This window comes from Equus asinus, chromosome 25 (genome assembly GCF_041296235.1).
Source record: "Equus asinus isolate D_3611 breed Donkey chromosome 25, EquAss-T2T_v2, whole genome shotgun sequence".
NCBI lineage: Eukaryota > Metazoa > Chordata > Mammalia > Perissodactyla > Equidae > Equus > Equus asinus.
Window position 1 is genome coordinate 7,891,154 of NC_091814.1, and position 17,170 is coordinate 7,908,323.

Genomic DNA, 17,170 nt, shown 5'->3' on the forward strand with positions numbered 1-17,170 from the left:
AGTGATCAAGCCATGAAAAGACTTGGAGGAAACTTAAACACATATTACTAAGTGAAAGAAACCAATCTGAAAGGCTACATCCTGTATGATTCCAACTAATATGACATTCTGGAAAAGGCAAAACTATGGAGACAGTAAGTTACCAGGAGTTAGGGAGATGGGCGGGATGAAAGGGCAGAGCACAGAAGAAATTTTAAGGCAGTGAAGCTATTCTATATGGTACTAAAATAGTGGGCACATTAGTCAAAACCCACAGAATGTACAAGGCCAAGAGTGAACCCTAATGTAAACTATGGACTTTGAGTGATAATGATGTGTCAATATAGGTTCATCAACTGAAACAGACGTACCACTGGTGGGGGATGTTGATGGTGTGGCAGGCTCTGCATGGGTGGGGGCAGGGGGTGTATGGAAATCACGTTCCACTCAGTTTGGCTGTGAACCTACAACTGCTCTAAAAAATAAATTACATTTAAAAATAAAAATAAAAGGAATACAAACACATTGTAGAGAAATTTAAATAGAACAGAAAGGCACAAAATAAAAAGGAAAAGTCACTTTCCCCTTTAAGCCCCTACCGAAGGTCACCGCTGAGCAGTTTCTAATGTATAATTCAAAACCAAAAAAAAAAAAAAAAACACATAAATGTATATGCATATATGTATCTATATAGTTTGCTCATATACATATGTATAACTTTTTTAAAACAAGAAAGATTTGCTTGTCGGCAAACTCTCCTCACTCCAGTACAAAACTCAGTTTGGGTGGGCTCAGGAGTAATGAATTATCTACATTCCTACCTGGTGCACCTCCTGGCACTGCTGGGGAGATGAGGAGTTAGTCAGCCCTCAGCTAGTCCAAGAAGCTCCCGGCCTCCATAACACCATCCTGGGAGTGCTGGGCACATTCCTCCCCGGGTCACTGCGCTGGACAACAGGAGGCAACGACCCAGAGCAGGATAAAAATGGGGCCTGAGGCAATACAGAAACGTCTACTTAAGGTAGTCCAGTTCCAAGAATCTCAAATGGAAAAGGATCCCAACCAGTGACCTGAAGCCAGGCCCTCACTTCCTCAACCTCCCTACGCCATGTGCATGACAGGGGGCTTCACCCCTCAGGACTCTTCCTTCCTCTTGGATTTTAGGACTCCTGAAGGGGATACCTCTTTAGATTTTCACCCCAATCCTAGATTTACGGACACCCAAGATGCCACACTGGAAGCGATCTTGAAGATTCTCTAGCTTCCAACCACCTTGCTTTTGGACCTAAAATACATCAGGGACATGGCTTACTCAAGTCACAAATGTATAGGGAAAGGGTCCATGGTAGAACTTAGTCTGCTGAGAGCAGAGCTTGCCTGCCTTCCCCTAACAGTGCCATTGTGCAAACCTGTGACCATTTTAAACCAGGGCTAGGCTGGTTTGTTTGGTGGTCCCAGCTGGTGCTGCCATTGGTGACTTACTTTAAGACTCCTCCAAGGACAGAAGGAAGACAGTGCAGTAACTGTGCTCTGAACCAGGTCAGCCAAGACCATTCCTCATGGCAAGGAGGTTCCAGAAACCCTCAGGTACCTTGGCTCACGCCAATTCCTTCTCCCCATCCTGTGGGGAGGGGACAAGAGAAGCGAGGCACAGCCCCAGCTCTGCTACATACAGTCATTCAAAGTCTTGCTCAGGCCTAACCTGACCCTCCATGTCCAGCTCAGCCTTGCGAAGCACAAACAGGAAGCATGATGTACAGTGCTTCCCGAACCGTGTTCTTGGACACCATCTTAACATTGTGCAAGTTGAGAATTTATCAGGTACCCAGTTAAAAAAAAGAGAGAGAAAGATTGGTTGTCCAAAAGCGTTGGAAAATGCTGCCTGCTACATCCCCTTCCAGGAAAGTGCCAATTCATGATAGCGTAATAAAGGTCCTGAGAAGTCCTATAACAAAAGAGCCTGCTTAACTTTATGCCCAAATTTCAAAAACTCATTAGGCAAAAATAATATTAGTTAACATTTATTGAATACTTATTATGTACTAGGCACTGTTAAGTGCTTTACATGAAAGTTAACTTTACGACAACTCATTAAGACAAATACTAAGATTATGATCCCCATATTAGAGATAAGGAAACCAAGGTATGGAGAGATTATGTAACCTGCCCAAGGTTACAGCTAGTAAATGACTGAGCCAGGATTCAAACCCAGAGAGCCAGGCTCCAAAGCCCAGGACTTTTAACCCCTCTGCTGTACTTCCTCACAGAGCCCGCTGGCCCCAGAAACTAGGATTTCAAAGACGGAAAGTAGAAACACCTGTTTCACCACGATCCCAGGTACTTCATTAAAGGCAGCATAGGGTGTTGGGAAGAACAAACTCTGAAGCCAAACTACCAAGTTCAAATCCAGTTCTGTTCTCTACTAGGTGCGTGATCTTGGGCAGGCTACTTAACTGTTCTGGGCCTCAGTTTGCCACATCTATAAAATGCAGATACTAATAGTTTAATATCAAATATGTTCTCATTATATCATTTAACTTCTCATTATATCAGTTTCCCCAATATAAAATAGCAAAGAGGATTAGAGGGTCCCAGAGGACCCTGGGCCATTTGATAATACTCAGGATGAGAAACGTTGGGGCAGGGAGGGGGTGGGATAGGGGAGGAACAGGAGAGGTGGGGAGAGTCAGGACAGTGTGAATGGCAGGGGAGGGGAGGAGTGGAGCAAAGTGTGCTGGTTCCTTCTCCGAAACCAAGCCCAGCCCTGTAGCAGCAAGTCCTGGGAACGGCTGTGTTGGCTTTTCCAATCTCCCCAAGGAGAAACCACCAACAGGAAATTGGCAATGTTTTCTTTCCATCCCCTCTATAAGCCAGGTGCCCAGGGGCTTGGTTCAAGCACCAGGAATGCTGGGGGGAGGGGGGTGTAAAGACAAGAAGCTGACAGTAGGGGGAGGATGAGGGGGGAGCAACTTTGAAAAGGCCTCTTGGAGAGAAAACCTGCCTGGGAGGAGGGACCTGTGCCTTGGTCTGCACAAAGCCCATCCCTGCAAACAGCCAGCAGTCTGCTGTCAGTACTTCTACTCTGTGCCCCTGCCGGGACAGAAACCATCTCTCTCCTCTCGGGACCTTTCCAGACTAGGTCCTTGGAACCGAGAAGGGGAGGGAGGCAGGAGGGACTATTTAAAGGTACCGGGAGCACACACAGATTGGCAGGTGAGACCTCTCTACCAACTCCTCCACAGCACAGCTCTCTGGCAAACCTGGGTCCTTCCTGTTCATGGGAACAGTCCCCTTTGAGACCTGCCCACACCAAATGGGCTTCCAGGTAAGCCAACACTTAGTCAAATGCCAACCCCAACTCAGGATTTCTGAGGAGTGGAAAGCAGGCCACAGAGGGGGAAGGTGAACCCAGATATGGTGTCATTATCTGGCAACACCCAGGCCCAGAACATGAAGGGGCTCAGGCCATGGTCCTCGTAGGTGCCAAAGTTCTTGTGACAGACACAGTAGCAGCGACAGAAAAAGTCCCCTACCCAAGTCCTAAGTCCAAGGTGTGGTCCGGACCTAAGGAAATACTCCATCCCCCCGGAAAAATAGGGAAATTGTGGGTTGTGTTTCTAAGTACAGTTCAGGCTGGAGAGACACATCTGTGTCTTTGTTTCACCACTTTCACATGGGGGAAGCTGCTCCCAATTACACCACCTAATCAGAAGGGGCTCCTCCCAGGACCAGCCTGAGAAACAAAGTAGGAGGGACCAGCAGATGTCAATCAAGCACAAGTCCCAGAGGCATCTGAGCCCTCCAGGCTGTCTCCCCCCAACCCCCGCTTAGCTCTCAAGGCTCTCCATTTCCTGCAGAATCCAACCCAAGCACCGTTTCCCCAGGATCACCTTGGCCCACAGGGGTGCAGCAGTTACTGACTGCACAACGTGACCCTTCAGTGCTCAGCTGGAAGGGAACTTGGGGAGCTCCTTCTCTGAACTCTTCCCACGTCTGGATGGGAAAAGGTGAGAGTGGCTCATCCCAGGTCACACAGCCTAAGCATCACTGACACTGGGTCTGATAACATCCATCCCCAGATTCTCTACAGGCCCTTTACCACCCCAAATTACTCTCGCCCACACCCTATGCCAGTTCCCCCATCTTCACACAACCCACCCTCCCTCCACTAAGAGCCACAAACATCACAGGATGGTCACAAGAGACTTCTCCGTTCTGCTGAATGAATTTTTACCCATGGTCCACACAGCTCTGACATCATCTTCCAACACAGCTGCTAGGAACAGGGTTTGGAGTCCAATGACAATGATTCCAATTCTAGCTCTACCGCTTTCAGGCTATGTGACCTTGGGCATGTCACTTGACGTCCTTCTGTAAAACTGGGAAAAATACATCCACCTTACTATGTGGCTGTGAGGATCTGATGCACTGATATATACATATATAGCTATCCACCACGTAGTTTATTAGCATATAGGAGGTGCTAGGTTAATTTTAACTTACTCCCTAAGAAGTATTAGCCTGGGAGCTAGGATCTGGGTCCTAATTCCACCATACCTTCACTAGACAATTTAACCTCTCTGAACTTCTAAGCTGTCTGCAAAGATATGATCTGCCCACCTACCTTGGAGTTACTGTGAGGACTAAATGACGTAAGATCAGGAAAGACCTCTGTAAAGTGTGGGCAGTTCTCTTCACTCTGTGACCAACTCACCCAATGTCATTCTCTCCCGAGTGGCCAAACAGGACAAGCTCTGACGTTTAGAGAGGGGAAAAAGGGTCGTCAAAGATCCTAGACATACACCCAAACTTGTTCAGTCTCTACCAGATGTCAGCCCACACACTGAGTGCCATACCTAACCAATTGTTATGGTCACAGGGTACCTCAGGACAATGTGGGGAAGGGGAAGAGCAGAGAGGGGAGGGTTTTTCAAAGCCTGAGATGAAGGCACCATCAGGTAGGTCCTTCAAAACCATCCCAGACAGTCCACACCCTGATCCCTGAGAACCTATGAATATGTTATCTTCCATGGCAAAAGGGACTTTGCAGATGTGATTAAGGTTACCAACTTCTCGATTATCCAGGTGGACCCAATCTAATTACATGAGTCCTTTCCTGAGCAGAGAGCATTTCCTGCCTGGGTTAAGGATGAAAAGAAAGAATAAGGAGAAATAAGGATGAAAAGAAAGAAATAAGAAGCATGAAAGGGTTTCCATCCATGGAGGAAGGGGGCCATGAGCCAAGGAATGTAGATGGCCTCCAGAGGCTGAAAAAGACAAGCAAACAGATTCTCCTCTAGAGCCTCCAGAAAAGATATAACCCTGCCAATAAACACCATGAGACCCATGAGACAAAACTGTAAGATAGAAAAGTCATGTGGTCAAACGGTACAGCCACTGTGGCAAACAGTAGCAGAAGTTCCTCAAAAAATTTAACATCTGATCCAGCAATTCCACTTCTGGCTATATACCCAAAAGAACTGAAAGCAGGCACTCAAACATATTTGTACACCAATGTTCACAACAGTTTTATTCACAAGAGCCAAAAGGTAGAAACAAACCAAATGTCCATCAACAGAAAAATGGATAAACAAAGTGTGGTATAAACATAAAGGAATATTATTTGGCCTGAAAATGGAAGGAAATCCTGTCACATGCTATACCATGGAGGAACCTTGAGGACATTATGAAAGTGAAACAAGCCAGTCACAAAAAGATACATACTATATGATTCTACTTATGTGAGGTACTCAGAGTAGTCAAATTCAGGGACAGAAGTAGAACTGTGGGGGCCAGCCCCGAGGCTGAGTGGTTAAGTGTGCACATTCTGCTTCGGCGGCCCGGGGTTCGCCGGTTCCCGGGTGTGGACATGGCACCACTTGGCAAGCCATGCTGTGGTAGGCATCCCACATATAAAGTGGAGGAAGATGGGCACGGATGTTAGCTCAGGGCCAGTCTTCCTGAGCAAAAAGAGGAGGATTGGCAGCAGATGTTAGCTCAGGGCTGATCTTCCTCAAAAAATAAATAAATAAATAAAAATTTTAAAAAGATATTAAAAAAAAAAAGTAGAACTACGGCTGCCAGGGGCTAGAAGAAGGGGGGACGGGAGTGTTATTGTTTAATAGGGGCAGAGTTTCAGTCTGGAAAGATGAAAAAGTTCTAGAGATGGATGGTGGTGATGGTCGCACAATAATGTGAATGTACTTAACACCACTGAACTGTATACCTTTTAAAAATGACTAAAATGGTAAATTTTATGTTATGTATACTTTACCACCAAAAAAATTGTGTTGTTTTACGTCACTAAGATTATGGTCTTTTATGGCAACAATAGAAAACTAATACATACAGTGACCATTGCTTCTGTCTTTCCCTCCAGATCCTCCCATGATATTCTCTTCAAAAAGGCCTCTGCTTTCTTTAAACAAGAGATCTGTGCACAAGTATACCTAACTCAGAAAACTTTCTTTGACAAAGAAAGCAATAAACCACCAAGATCACAAAAAGACCATTAACCAAGAAGGGAGGGACCAGGTGCTCACCTTTCCTGCATGTCTAGAAATAAGAGCTCAATAAAGCTTTGCTCACTTGTATTATCAGTCAACATGAGTCACCTGTGTGGCCAGGCCAGCCCCACCTAGCCAGCAATGCAAATACTCCAATGGGGGGAGGTTCAGCAGTGTGATCTGCATGGGCGGGGCAATCACACCCAGTCAGCCAGGATCACACAACTGAGATGCCAGAGGTCACTCAGCCCTAGAGATGACTCAGTTCATTCCCACCCACCCCACCTCAGCTCTCATTTCACAAGTGGGGAAACTGACAACCAGAAAGGAGGAAGTGACATGCCAAGGTGACACAGCAAGATCCTAACAGGAATGGCCCAGGACCCCCACCTCCTGCCCCTAAGCCAAGAGCTCACTGTCCAGAAGACAGGATGCCAGCCAATCGCTGGGTTTTTACCAGCATCTAAGGGGGGAGGTCCAGGTTTTGTGGAGCTTATGCAGTTTTAGAGACCTTCTTCAAGAAAAAGAATACACAATATCTCTTTTTTTGCAAATTTTACAATACTGTATGACTTTGTGAGTTCATTGCTAGGGCCCCTCCTAGAGCTTTGGAAGGGCCACTGGGGCATGAGGGGGATGGCTGAAGCTGAGAATGAAATTTCATTAGATTCACAGTAATTCCACTTCTGGGCTCAGAGAGGCACTCAGCGCTGGGCTAGACTCCCCAGGGACAGAAGGGGAAAAGAAGTCCTGGCCTGCACCAGGCTTTCCCTCTAGACGGGGCGATAAACACAAAGAGCAGTCACAGGAAAATACCCACGCCACGTTGAAGAGCCATTCCCCCAGCAAGAATAGAGATGAAGGCTGAGAATCAAGACGTCTGCTCTTTGGGAACTGAGAGGAAGGGTGGGAGGGGTGTCTAGAAAGCTGGCTTCTCTCTGACGGACCTTGGCAAACCTAAGGCTCTCCTGGGCATCTCCCTCCCTCACCTACAAAACAAGTGAACCTGTGAGGGATCTGTGGTTGTCGACTTGTGCTGCCCAGAACCTGGGGCTCTGGGAAGATTTTGTAGTTGACGAACATTCATTTCTTTGTAGGGAGGGGGTAGGTCTGAAAAGAGACTCTCACCTGATTTAAATTTTTTTTAAATGGAAAAATAAGAGATCTGGCAACATGTCCATTTCCATATGGTAGCACACAGCTAGGGCTACAGGAGCTGTCCCCTTCAGCCAGGTGTGCCTGCATCAGCTGCCCACTGTCCCCACTGGGCTGTCCCTGCAGACAGCTGCACTTGTAATCAGAGAAACCAATGTCATCCAGGGCCCTGCTGGTTAAGATGCGATGAGCCATCTCACCTCCATATGAAAGTCACTAACAGATCCTCTCTCACAGTAAATTGGGGGAAGTGGGGTGGCAGATAAAACTAAATAAAGATCTAAAGGCATCAGGGAGAGCCCTGGGCTCTACTAGGGAGACCCTGATACACCACCGCCAAGTTCTTGGAAAGGCTCAGTCCCTTCAGACCCAGAAGACCTGAGAGAGTATCTATTCCAGCTCCATATGGCTGAGGTACCCCTGCCTTACCTAGAAGCCCCTGGAAACCTCTCCTGCAACTACCCATGGCTGCTCTTCTAATGGTGACAAAGGCCCCAGCCAGCCTTGTACAGCTGGAAGCTGAAAAGAAATCCCTACCAGAGCCTATAGATCACATTAGCGGAGAAGATTCTCTCAGATCTCCACTATGGGCTGACCCCTGTGCAGGAGGGAGCCTAAGCTCAGCTAAAGGGCCGTGGGCCAAGAGTTACACTGTGCCATGGCAAGAAAATGGAAGGTTCCCACAGATACATATGTGATGGAAAGAACTGCAGGAAATGCATGTCCGAAGCTCAGCCAAGCCATTATCTCAGCACTTTCCATCTTCATGACTTCTGCTCAGATAGTTCCTCTACCTGGTCTGTCTTCCTTGTCTCCTTTACCCCTTCCTTAAGCCTATGTCAATCCTGGCCTTCCTTTAGGACAGATGGAGCCCTAAATCCTTCAGGAAGCCCACCCTGATCTCCTCACCCACATTATCGCTCTTCCTGGAATTTATCAGCACTTGACCTAAAATGTTTTCTATGTCCTCTAGTGTTCTAATAATACTCCCCTTTTCCCAGTACCTATAATAGGTACATATATTACCTCATTAACCTTCACAGTGTTCCTCCAAGGTAGGTATTATCACCTCAAGGGAACTAGGGTTCAGAGATGATTCTTGACAAGCAAGCGTCACACACCCAACCAGTGCTAGAGCCAGGATTACTTTTTCCTAGGCCTCTCAGTGACAGAGTCCGTGCCCAGGCCATAGGACAGCACTCTCCACCTCCTGCCAGCAGCTAGCACAGGGCTGGGCACAGTGAGGTCCTTGACACACACCAACAGGACACCAGTGGACCCTGATTGATCTCTTCCACCCTGGGTGGCACCTGTTCCAACGACCTCTTTGATCAGAGCTTCTGGGACACGGGCTCCAGGAATTCTAGGGGTAGAGAAGACACATGGAAGACATTCCCCTTTCTCCCTCCCACAGCAAGGCAGGACCTCAAGTGACTTGGGAGGGTGTATGAACATCCCTCACTCTGCTGGGAAGGTGTACATGGCCCTCCCCTCTGCAGGCACTGCAGAGCCCTAGTGCCCTGCCTTCATGGGGCTCTGCCTCACCTCTGAGGTATGGGTCATGAGTGCCAGTAGGCCACAGAAGCAAGCCACAGAGCCTAGGGCAGCATTCCACCAACCCTGACCATATTTTTCCCAGACTGAACAAAAAGCCTAAGGAACGTACTGTTAAACATTCAACTCCCTAGCTACGCGCCATGAATTAAGAATAGCTGGAGCCTATGTCAATCCTTAGCCAGGCAGTGGCTCAGACCCTGCCTCCAAGGGCTGGCACCGGAGCAAAGAAGGCTGGGAGAGTGGCAAGGGGGCAGTGTCCAGGCCTCACCAAGGGGCTGAACTTGAGCCAAGCTGGGTCTGAAAGACACGTCTTAGAAATAAAGTCAATTCCCAGTGCACTGGCATTTGGATCACATAGAAATCCTAGAACGTCAGAAACAGAAGGGGCCTTCATGAGATCATTTGGTTCAACTGGCTTATTTTACTGAGGTGGGAGCCGAGGCCCAGAGAGCAGAAGGGGCCTGCCTGAGGTCTCAGGATCAGCTGGGGGCAGGACACACACTAGAACCATGTTTCTCAGTTTCCAGGCTGATACACCACGGCGCATGATGGCTCCCCTCCAGCCAGCACACCTCAGGGCTCCAATCCACCTTCCTGGGCTGGAGAATGCAGCTTGGGAAATGCAAAGGCTACCCTGGGAAAGAGAGAGTGACACAGTGACTCTGCTGCCTCCCAAATAAAGTCCCATATAATCAAGCCACACAGAAAGCATCATCTGCTCCAGGGAGGCCTCTGTAAAGTTGCTTCTCTCCAGCTTCACCTCCCTGTGAGTTAACAACAGCAGAGAGTAGGGGTCAGCAGACACTTGTTCTGATCTCTCTAGCGTATCAGGAGATGCACGGACCAACAGCCCCAGCTCAGTTCAGGGTTCAAATGCCCTTTGCCCCCAAACTCTCCTGGAAAGTCACTTGTGTGTAATACCTTAAAGTGAGGAAGTCAAGCTGGGAGGAAGAAGCACAGCCAGATACTCTCCAACCTGAAGGTGAGTCTTGGAGGGGCCAACCTAACCCCATAGGGCCTGTAAGATCAGGAGGTGGCTCCAAGTGGCAGAGCGCACAGCTGCCAGACGTGACTATCGGGAACAGCCTGGAAGCTGCTGACTCTCAGAACACAAGCTTGCCTCTTATTCACCAGCCCACAGGATCGAAGCTGCCACGCTTCCACTGCCTGCTGGCTGGCCACTGTTGTGACATACCATTGCCACTTCCTAACTGAGGAATACTGGCTTAACCAATGGCAAGACTGATAAGCACAGCACTGGTTCCAAATTAAGGAGAGCAGTGGGTGGTGTTCCAGAAATGTCTGGTTATCCCCCTCAACCATCTGCCCCCTCTTGCTTCCCTAACAGCCTGGCACATGGCGACCCCAAATAAGGGCTATATTTCCGAGCCTCCCTGGGAGCTAGGCAGGGCCATGCCATGAAAGTCAGCTGTCCTGGGCCACACAGGGTAGGGAAGCACTTAGAGCAGCACTACCCAAAGTGTGGTGCCCAGACTGGTGGCTTCAGCACTGTGTGGGCACCTGTCAGAAATGAGAATTCACAAACCTCACCACAGACCTCATACATGCTCAAGTTTGAAAACTCCAGCCCTGGAGAATGCTGGAAGCAACTCTACCCAAGGAGACTGGTGCCTAGACAACTTCACGGAACAGACACTTACTAACCCTGAACTCCAGTTTCTCAAGAGAGAGCGAGCAGCTCTTCTCCTAATTCATGACCAAATCTGAATCCTAATGCAGGTAGGGTGGGGAAGAGAGATGATGAAAAACTTAACCAAGATAGCAGAAGTCAGGAAAGAAAGAACAACCAAATATATAACAAATAATAAATAGGAAACAAGATGCAGGGCCGGCCCAGTGGCCAAGTGGTTAAGTTTGTGTGCACCACTTCAGCACAGCAGGGTTCACTGGTTCGGATCCTGGGCGCCAACCTAGCACCACTCATCTGGCCATGCTGTGGCGGCATCCCACAGAGAACTACAATGACTTACAACTAGGATATGCCACTACGTGCTGGGGCTTTGGGAAGAAAAAAAAAAGGGAAGAAGACTGGCAACAGATCTTAGCTCAGGGTCAATCTTCCTCACCAAAAAAAATAGAAAAGAAAAAAGAAAAGATGCAAGGAATAAAATCCACACAAGCTGGGAGGCAAACAGTCTGAATTCTCTAGCAAAGACAGAAACTACCAAATCTGTTTTGTTGTTATCATTGCGTTCTGCCATCTTCCCCCTAAACCCCAAGTCATGTGCTGATTACAAGATAGACATTTTTTTTTTTCTGAGGAAGACTGTCCCTGAGCTAACATCTGTACCAGTCTTCCTCTATATGGGATGCCACCACAGCATGGCTTGATGAGCAGTGTATAGGTCTGCCTCCAGTATCCGAACCTGTGAACCCCAGGTCACTGAAGCAGAGGATGCAAACTAAGCCACTATGCCACTGGGCTGGCCCCAATTTTTTTTTTTTTATGAGAGAAAGAAAGGTTAAAAATTAAGGGTTGGCATATAACCCAGCTATCTCACTATTGGATATTTACCCAAAGAACTGGAAATCAACAATTCAAAGAGACTTATGCACCCCTATGTTCATTGCAGCATTATCCACGATAGCCAAGACATGGAAGCAACCCGAGTGCCCATCGACAGATGACTGGATAAAGAAGATGTGGTATATACATGCAATGGAATACTACTCAGCTATGAAAAAAGACAAAATCATCCCATTCGCAACCACATGGATGAACCTTGAGGGCATGATGTAAAGTGAAATAAACCAGACAGAGAAAGACAAACACTGTATGATTTCACTCATATGTGGAATATAAACAAACTTACGGACAAAGAGACTAGTGGTTACCAGGGGAAGGGGGTGGAGGGTAGGCACTAAGGGGTGAAGGGGCATACTTATATGGTGTATGACAAACAATAATGTACAACTGAAATCTCACTATGTTATAAGCTATTATGACCACAATAAAAAAATGAAGAAAAAAAATTTATGTCAACTGGAACCCCAAAAAGATAAAAATAAAATAAAATAAGGGTTGGGTAAAGACATAATAGGTAAAGACAAAGAAAAACAAGAAGTGAAAATATTAATATTAAAAATATTTTGAAGACTTTTCAACAATCCTGCCTCAGTAGGCTGAGAGTTTTTTCCAGCCATTTGCCTTTATCTGGAAATAGGACGTAGAAAACCACTCACTAGGATTTCATGGTACAACAAGGCTTAGCCATTCCAGTCCCCTGAAATAGTTTATGCGACTTAAAATGCAAGCATAGAACAGAGCATAAGACGGGCCCAGTCTTCATACGGCCCTGAAACATTTTTGTGTACTAACTATTTTGTCATATCCCTTGGGGAACAGAGAAAGTCCTTCCTGTGGCCTCAAAAGGGGAAGGAAATGTGTAACAGCAAGTCAGAGCTGTCTATCTCGGACCTACAGGAAGGAGGCAGGAACTGCCAAGGGAGAGAAGCAGTACCCAGGCCTATCCCTGGGGTTTGCAGGCAAATCTCATTTTACCCATCCCTTCTAAAAATCTGGCTATCATGGGGACCATGGGACCACAGGCCATCCACACTGCTAACTTCTCAGGGTGCAATGGGAATAGGAGGATGACTGGTTGAGGAAACAGAAGCAAATACCCCCTCAATGTTGTCCTCCACCAGCATCACCCAATCTTTCTCCTCACCTTCAAAACCGACATTTTCAAAGCTTGTCTACACTCAGTCTCCCCAGATCCTCACCTCTTGCTACTCCTCCACCCATTCATTCCCACCTGGCTTCTGCTCCCATCATCCCACCAAAACAGCCACAACTTAAGGTGTTGAATCTCCTCCACATCACTTCCTGTGGCAGCAATGGCCTCTGCTGACCAATGCCTCCTACTGAAGCAGACTCACCCTGGCTTCTGTGATATGACACAGTCCTGGTTTTCCTTCCCCCTTCTGGCTCCTTTATAGGCTCATCTTCCTTTACTCAGCTGTTCTAGGTGAGTTCCTCAATCTCACCATGCCCTTGACATCAAACACAACCTAGACAAAAATATCTCTCTAGCCTATATCCCTCCTGAGTCCCAGACCCACCTGTCTACTTGGTATCTCAAACGCACCATGTCCAGAACAGAATTCATGATCTACCCCAGCCTGCAGACCTGGTTCTCATCCAGTGTCCGATGTCTCAGGGGAATCCAGGACAACCTAGGGAGGATGGGAGTGGCCTCTGCTTTTGTGCACACAGCACAGGGCTAGGCAAACAGTGGGTATGCTGAGTTCAACAGAAATATGCCTTGTCACCCACTTCCTAAAAAAAGCTGTGACCTTTTAGGTGGACACAACAAGCTCACATCTGCTATCATGAGTCCCCCCAGATACACACCACTTTCCCTCAAAGATGCCACTCCCCAGGCTTAATCTGCCATACTCCCTCTGCCTCCCTGTTAGCAGCCTTGGAGGTCGTCCTCTTCACCCTCCCTCAGACTGCTCTCATCTCACTGCCCTCCAAGCCAGCCTCAACCCATGCTCCAGGTGTAAGAGGCTGGCAGCACCTGACTTCCCTCTCAATTTCAAGAGTGAGTCCTCCCTTTTCCACTAAGGCAACAGGACCTTCAGGAGCACAAGCACACCACTGTGTGACATCAGACCTTTATGTCATGGAGTACAGGGTCAGGATCAGTTGGCCTAACTCGGTATGGTTTCACTGATTATTAGAAAGTTCCACTAATTTCAACAAATCCTTTTAAAAATGCAAATTCCTAACAAGGAAACTTCAGTTTCTTCATTTTCCCTAAGAGCTTTCCTATCTAGGCATCACTCAAATTTCTGGTGTTCTAGGGGCAATGGGGTCAGAAGGTGTTGTAGAGAAAAATGCAGAAAACCCTAAGCCTGTTTGCTTGTCTGTGATTGTGAAGCACACCCACACACAGACTCTCCCGACTGCCCCCATGGGACCAAGTGCCAGGAACAGGCTTTCGGGTGGGGGGGCGGCAGGAGGAGGCAGCGAAGAGAGATGACCACAGCATCTCCCACTGATCTTGGCCTTCTAGCAAAAGCAATCGAAATGGACCCTATCGATCATCCTCAATCTGGCTACATAAAGAAATCAAAAGGGACTCCAACTTGGCCTCTCGACCAGTGTCTACCCTCAGCTCTCAGTCTGGAATAGTTTCTATCTCACTCTCCTCACCGTTTTTTGTTTTGTTTTGTGTTTTTTTTTTGCCTATCTAAACCGAGCCTTCAAGGTCTAATATTTTACCAATAGAGAAATCTTACTCCCCTGGCCTGCCACTGTCACTCAACCAACATCTTCTGAGCACCTACATGAGGCAGGCACCTCGATGGCTCCCATAAGGGCTGTGATTAATAGGCAAAAATGGGGAAAGCAGGGCATTCCACCATGAGCTAAGACAGAGAGACAGGTTAGGAGAGGAGTGGCTCAACTCAGATGGATCTTCAGTTGCATGAAGGGAGTGACAGCTATTATTATTATCATTATATTACTATCGCTGACACTCACAGATCATTAGTTACACACCAGGCCCAGCTGTAAGCTTTACGTCTAATCTGGGTGACATCTACCTGGAACACACAGGTATAGTGTACCAGTCACCACCTGTTCTGACTGTTCTGTAGTGCCTGAGCTGTAAAGTCCTTAAATATAGTAACTCACTGAATCCTCACAATAACCCCAGGAGGCAGGTATTATTAGTACCCGTAGTTTAAAGATGAGGAAACCAAGGCACAGATACTGGTAAGAGACGAGATTAAGGAGGGATGCAGGAGCCCAAGGTAGTGAGCACCCAATGCCAGGGCAACAAACTGCCCTAGCACCTCAGCTGGCCTCTCTTGTCGGGGAACCCCTTGTAGCACAGAGAATGCCTTGAGGGAAGAGGCCATGTTAATCCTCCCAGAATCCCCAACAATGGACTGAAGCAAGGAAGGAATGAAGATCATAATCAGGCCAGTCAGGAGTGAGCAAAGTAGCATGCCCTGCCTGTCCAGCTCCTGGACTCAGCCTGACCCTGCCCTGCAAGCTTCTGTTCCTGTTGTGTGGGCAGGGCAGGGGCTCACCCCTCACGGAGCCACTCCATGCCCAGGTCAGGGCAGCAGGGAGCAAAGGAAGGCTGCGGGGCGACAGCAGAGTGGCTGGCTACCATGGATTTCTAGGGTCTGTCCTAAAACACCCAGTCTCCATAGACAGGTCACTCATCAGAGGGGCGGGGACAGAAACGTCTAGGGCAGACTGCTGCCAGCTTAGGCTAGCACTAGCTAGCTTAACTCCTCTCCAGTCTCTAGATGACGAACTTCACAACTCTCCTTTAAGCCAATAGACGGGTTTCTACCTTTTTAAGCCCTCAGAGGGCTGGGCTGAGCCGAGGGAGAGATAAAAGTCCAAGAATCCTTCCCTGAAAATGTAGTTTAAGATTGGAGAAGAGGGAAAGGCAGAGACGGTAAACACAGGTGAACACAGCACCTGGATGGATCCCACGTTCTCTCAAATAAGGTGCCTTACAAACTCCAGCACTAGCAGCTCCCAGGAATTTGTGTCCTTCCAGTTCCGGAGGAAAGTTCCTGAAGGCAGCCTCCTCTACTCTCTCCTCAGCACAAGTCTTTCCCAGAAGGGCACACATACTCTCGAGAACTCAGCTGGGTCAGAGGGCCCTGGGCCACCGGCCATCCCCCACACCAGCCAGTCGCCTTCTGGTCGCTTGTTCACCCAGTCCCAAGCAGGCCTAGGCCGCACAGGACAATCCCATGGCCCTACACACCAGGGTCCGGCCTGTGCACCGCCCACCCCACAGGGAGGGCACCCCCCGCCGCTTGTCTAGCTGAGCAGGCAGGCCGCGGCAGCCTGTCCGGGACCAGCCCTACACCCGTCCCCGCCCCCATGCTGTGCAACCAGGAAGCCGCAGGGCCAGGCCGGGAGGGGGCGCGGGGCTGTCCGGGCCTCATCTGCGGGGGTCGCGGCACACAGCCGCCGCCCCGTCCTGTGCCCCCGGGCAGCTGGGGACCCTCACTCACCGGGCCACTGGACAACGGGGCGGGGGACGGCGTGGGACGAACGGGGATGTGGGCAGCAGCCGCTCTCTCCGCGGGCGTTCGGGGTGCGGCGCCTTGGCTCAGCCTCAAGCTCCGTCCCACTCCCGCTCTCCAGGGGCACTTGGGACACTCCGGACTCCCGGACGCCGCAGCCGTCTGGGCGGGGCGGGAGGAGAAGCACGCTGTGGGGAAAACTGAGCGGGCGCGGCCGCTCTAAGCGCCCCGGGGCGGGGCGGGGGCGTGGTCTGGGTGCGGCCCCGCCCCCAGGTGAGAGCCCAGGCCAGTGGGTGGGGACCAGCCTCCAAGAGGCGGGGGAAGGAAGCCGTAGGCCTTCCGGCTCCCGAATTGAGGAGGGCACAGCGAGGGTTTGGAGGTCGGCGTGGAGCTTCTACTATCCTCCACCTCCCTCGACGGATCCCGCCCTACACCGCACTAGCGGGGAGGGAATTCCCCAAGCCCTTTCCATCTTCCCGATGTGCCATTGTTAGTGACTCTCTTTAAGGTAAAGAAAACTTTCTGCATTAAGAAGGTCACACACAGTATGCAAATAGGGGTGGGGGTGGGGAGAGTAGAGAAGCCTGACACACTGCCTCAGCCACGTGATCAAGGTCAACGTCAAGTGATCAACCAGCAGTGATAGTATGTACTCCGTTCTGGTCTTCCTCCCAAGAATACATAATTCTAGTCTAATCGTAAGAAAAACATGAGAGAAATCCCAGTTGAGGGATATTCTACAAAATACCTGACCAGTACTCCTCAAAACTGTCACGGTCATCAAAAACAGGGAAAATTTGAGACAAGTACTGTCACAGCCAAGAGAAGCCTAAGAAGATATAAAAACTAAATGTAATGTGGTATCCTGGTAAAAATACATTAGGTAAAGACTAAGGAAATCTGAATAAAGTCTGGATATTGGCTAATAATGCATCAATATT

At 48.7% G+C, this 17,170-nt stretch overlaps 1 protein-coding gene across 3 annotated transcripts in view; it reads right to left on the reverse strand.

The window, feature by feature from the left end:
• LOC139042065 (annexin A11-like) overlaps positions 1-16,440 on the reverse strand; it is a 39,114-nt gene extending 22,674 nt beyond the window's left edge. For all 3 annotated transcript variants that reach the window (XM_070497750.1, XM_070497751.1, XM_070497749.1), the window contains exon 1: positions 16,218-16,440. The gene's annotated coding sequence lies outside the window, so the exon portion shown is untranslated. The remainder of the gene's footprint in view (positions 1-16,217) is intronic.
• Positions 16,441-17,170: the final 730 nt, after the last annotated feature.